Source organism: Vigna unguiculata, unplaced genomic scaffold (assembly GCF_037176805.1).
Source record: "Vigna unguiculata cultivar grain cowpea cultivar isolate G323 ecotype 2 unplaced genomic scaffold, ASM3717680v1 ptg000284l, whole genome shotgun sequence".
In the NCBI taxonomy this organism is placed as follows: Eukaryota; Viridiplantae; Streptophyta; class Magnoliopsida; order Fabales; family Fabaceae; genus Vigna; species Vigna unguiculata.
Window position 1 is genome coordinate 45,001 of NW_028196919.1, and position 4,916 is coordinate 49,916.

The 4,916-nt window shown below is 28.0% G+C and overlaps 3 non-coding genes across 3 annotated transcripts; 2 read left to right on the top strand and 1 right to left on the bottom strand.

The window, feature by feature from the left end:
• Window positions 1-489: 489 nt before the first annotated feature.
• Window positions 490-560, top strand: TRNAC-GCA (transfer RNA cysteine (anticodon GCA)). The gene has a single exon. It is a non-coding gene; the product is annotated as a tRNA-Cys (tRNA).
• Window positions 561-2,705: 2,145 nt separating this feature from the next.
• Window positions 2,706-2,779, bottom strand: TRNAD-GUC (transfer RNA aspartic acid (anticodon GUC)). The gene has a single exon. It is a non-coding gene; the product is annotated as a tRNA-Asp (tRNA).
• Window positions 2,780-4,261: 1,482 nt separating this feature from the next.
• Window positions 4,262-4,333, top strand: TRNAT-GGU (transfer RNA threonine (anticodon GGU)). Its single transcript has one exon. It is a non-coding gene; the product is annotated as a tRNA-Thr (tRNA).
• The last annotated feature ends 583 nt before the right edge of the window (window positions 4,334-4,916 follow it).

The window sequence follows — 4,916 nt, forward strand, 5'->3', positions numbered from 1 at the left end:
TTTAACTGCAGCTATAGATCTGTCTCTAACTTTATTGCAGTCATATTTGTTCAGGATAACAAACACATAACATGTTGTGTGAATTTTTACAAATTTTCTATTGAAAATTGTAAAAAAAGAATAAGCACGATAATTTCTTGAAAATACCGTATAGTATTGGTATTCTATATCTATATAGATATGGATAAGATACTCGATTAGATAATATCTGTGTAACAGATCAAATTGATATTCTAGGGTTTACATATATTGAAAGTTGCTGTTATAATTAGAATGAACAAAGTTAAAAAAAAAAGCAATATTGATTGGTTATGTATCAATTTTTATTTTCTGATCTCATTAAGAAAAAAAAATTTCTATTCAAATATTCAAGAATAATTCATAAAAGAATAGTTAACGGTTGCGATTTGTCTCAAGATTGTTTTTCAATTTTTCAATAGAAAGAAAAGGGGGGAGTATTCTCAAAAACTTCATATCTATATTTTTATTGGCGGCATGGCCGAGTGGTAAGGCGGGGGACTGCAAATCCTTTTTCCCCAGTTCAAATCCGGGTGTCGCCTGATCGATAAGAAACTGTAAATGAAAGATTATATTACGTTTTTTTAGAAAACTTTTTTTCCAACAGAAGCAAGCGAGGGAAAAGGAGTCTTGAGAATTGCGTTTGATTCGAAATTATAAGCATCAGTAGCTTAAAAAATGTTGTAAATATTTTTGTCTCGAATTCAAGGAAAGATTCTAGTAGTGAAAAGGAATCCATAAATTTAGAAATGATAGTTCGTTCACTACACAACTATTGTAGTGTCTGTCTCCTGACTGGGTCTTTTATTAGATTGGATTAAGAATAAGTCGGATAGGAAAGTCCATTTTTAGGTAGAGAAAAGGCAGAAGAAAAACCTTCTATACAGACTAATTTAAAGTTTATGAGTGCTTCCACATTTTATCAATATTATTTATTTAGATCAATTCTATTTAATAGCTTTAATTTAGCTAATTCGCTTTCGTAATATTCAAAAAAAGTATTCTTTAGATTTTCATATTCTATATTCTAATAAAATTAAAAAGTTTTGATTCTAAAATCGAATAGAAAAGAAAAAAAGTTTTTTTAATTATTTTAGAGAACGAATTGGGAGACATTTAAGGGACTATTTCAAATAGAAAGAAGAGTATAAGTATGCAAATGAATCTGTCTTGATTCTTTTTTTATGAAATCCTTAAGGAAATGATAAAAGAGAAATCTTAATATTCCCACCTGGTAGTAACATTCATTGACTTATAACTTCCTATAATTTTTTTATGTTTAATGTTTTATGATTTTACTAAAAATAATCAAAAAAAACTTTTTAGATGTTCTAATAACTAATAAATAGAATGAATTCTTGTTTTTCGTGAATGATGTTAGCCCAGAATCCTTTTTTTGACTCTGTAATAGCAATTCCACTATTATAGTATAGTATTTTTAGCGAATAATACAAAAAAAAGAATAGAATAAAAAATTTGAAAAAATAATGAAATAGTTCCTTCATATTTATAGAGATAGGAGACAAAATTTACATGGATATAGTAAGTATTGCTTGGGCTGCTTTAATGGTAGTTTTTTCATTTTCCCTTTCCCTCGTAGTATGGGGAAGAAGTGGGCTATAGGGATACTAAAAATTGAGTTAAGGGATCCAAGTAACCTTGTTGATTTCTACCTGAATTTTTGAATTTCGAAACTATTGAATGAAAATATTTCATTTAAACTAATACTAATTAATTGAGTTCAAATAGAAAATCTATCTTGATTCTATTATATTTTAGTAGTGTAATGTATTCTATGTATCTTATAGGAATTGAAAATACTCTTTCAATCAAACAAATATTTTCATTATTCCCATATTCCTATTTTGAGAAAAACAAGGGAATCAAAAAGAAGAAGAAATGGATTCCTATTCCAATCAAATTTTTCTTAAAATTTCTATTTCGATGAACTGACGCTTAACCTGGTTATATAGATATATATATATATGGAAAATGGCGGACCGTGTAATAACCATTCCTGTTTTTTTACCCCCTTTTTTTCCTAAGATACCGGAATTGTTTGTAAAAAGAATCTGAAAAAAAAAATTGGACGCAATTCTCAGATAGTAGAAATCAAATTGATTTCTACTATCTGGATTACGCTGATTGTACGATCATTTTTTTAAATCATTCATAAAAATGAAGAAATCATATTTCAGTGAAATTAGTCACTTTTACTTACCGTTTTTACATAAATTATAAGTAAAAAAGCAGTAGGAACTAGAATAAACAGTGCAGTAGCAATAAATGCGAGAATATTTACTTCCATAATCTTTATTATGTTCTATTTCTCTTAAATTTCTAAAAAAAAAATTCGGGATTTAATCCCATAGAAATGTTCAATCTTTCAACAATGGTATAAATTGGATTTCAATGATATCAAATCGGATCAATATCATGAATCACAAAATCTGAGCTATCAAATCAACTCATGAAATAGTATAACATAGGAAGATCTTTTATCCATACTAAATAAAACAAAAAAACATTTATTCTTGATGAAAGTCCAAAATCCCTTTCCTTCCTTTTTCGGCGAAACAAATGAAAAAGCAGGGGGGGGCCCCAAATAAAATTTTGTTTATCAATTTGATTCCCTACAAATACACAAAAAAGGAATTTATTTTTTATTTTTTTGGATTTATATCCAACGGGATTGACGGGGCTCGAACCCGCAGCTTCCGCCTTGACAGGGCGGTGCTCTGACCAATTGAACTACAATCCCAGGGAAAGGGGTGTACTGTATAAATATTTTTACGGACCGTTTCTGTCAAACCTTTTCTTTTTCTATTTCGGATTCGAACCTTTTTGTTGTAAATGAAAAAAGCGCATTTTTTTATATATTGATATGTATATCGATATCCACTTTAGTGAGATCGACACAAATTACTCGTAATCCGTTTCTTATTCTTATTCTATTAACAAATCGATTGAAAATTGAATCAATGAAAAAAAAATATTTTTTTTTTCAATTTTTCCTTATATTTTCTACTTACAGATCTTGACATGAATACCGATTATTAACAAGATTTTGAATTTGTGGAAAGAAATATGGAATACAGAAAAAAAAGAAATAACCTTAGATATGTTTAATATTTTGATTCTTCCGTATCATAGCACATCAGTCATTTCCAGAGAACTATAAATGGGTTATAGAATTTCATAGTGGATCGGCAAATTCTTGGGCCGAGCTGGATTTGAACCAGCGTAGACATATTGCCAACGAATTTACAGTCCGTCCCCATTAACCGCTCGGGCATCGACCCAGCACAATAGGAAGAATACATTTCAGTTTTTATTGAAAATTTTTGATCAACTTCCTTTCGTAACACCCTACCCCCAGGGGAAGTCGAATCCCCGCTGCCTCCTTGAAAGAGAGATGTCCTGAACCACTAGACGATGGGGGCATACTTGCCCGACCGCCATTATACTACGTTCATAGTATGAACAGTTTTTTGCAATTGTCAATATAATGATATGATTCGATAAAAAAAAATATTTTTCGTTCTTTCATAATTCCATAGAAATTTTTTATTAATCATTTATATTTCTAAATTTTTTTATTCCAGTCATAATAAGAAAAAAAAAGAAGTAATGTTCCAATAAAGAGAAAATTCTTCACAGGAATGATTCGTTTGTTGCAAAGGACGAGAGGTTAAAACTTCATTTCTATCATTTATTACTAATACTAAGATTCGATAGGTAGATTTATATCTAATACTAAGAAAAAAAACTTTGGAAAATAGAATTTTTCAATAAAAAAATAAAAATTTGGTTTAGGGACAGAACATATTGAATCCATTTTATCAATGATTCGATTTTATCAATGTTTCGATGAAATATTTTATTTTGTGAGTACATTTATGTATCAATAAAAAGAATTTAGTGTTATGATTAGAATGACTTCAAGAATCCATTTTGAAATAATATATTTGATATGGATCAAATCCAATCTTAATCAATTCTTTTTTTTAACTATATTCTATTCACTAGGTAAATCCAATTTTTTGTTCTTTGATGAGTCATTATACAAATAATAGATATTGATGTACATGTATTCTAATCCCATTTATATCATTTAATTTATATAATTTATATAAATTTATAGAAATAATTTATATAAATTTATAGAATAAGTATACACAGTAACAAATATATGTACTAGTCATGCTAGTTCCTTATTTAGAAATTGAAAGAAAGAAAAAGGGCCCTTTTAACTCAGTGGTAGAGTAACGCCATGGTAAGGCGTAAGTCATCGGTTCAAATCCGATAAGGGGCTTTTTACTTTTTTTTTCAAAAGCAATAGTCTTTCTATTTGAAGGAAGAATAAAAAGATTCTTGATATTTTGAAAAAGTTTCTATTTGTAATAAAAAAGAAAAAGTGTAAAATTCAATCATGGAAAAATAAAAAAAAGTAAGTGGACCTAACCCGTTGAATTATATTTATATCTACTATTCTGATATTCAAATTTGATAAAGATTCAATTCGAACAATTTTTTTTCTTTTTAAGACTTTTTTCGTTTAGACTCCCTAAGAATCTCTGAATATTTCCAATGAAATCTTCTTGTTTCTGAACTAAGAAAAAAGGTTATGCCTTTTCTTTACTCAGAAGGGCCTTAATACGAATTTCAAGTTCCACCAAACAAGTTTTTTTAAAATTAAAATGAAACATATTTTTTTCCATAAATTTCTATTATTTCTATAAGATTAGATAGAATCTTATAGAAATAATAGAAAAATACATTAAATTATGTCTTCACATATCAAATAGTTTCTTTTCATATCGATGTGTACGATATTTTTCCAGCAATTCATATATATGAGACAAAAACTTTCATTTACAGTTTTTTCTTTTTATTAT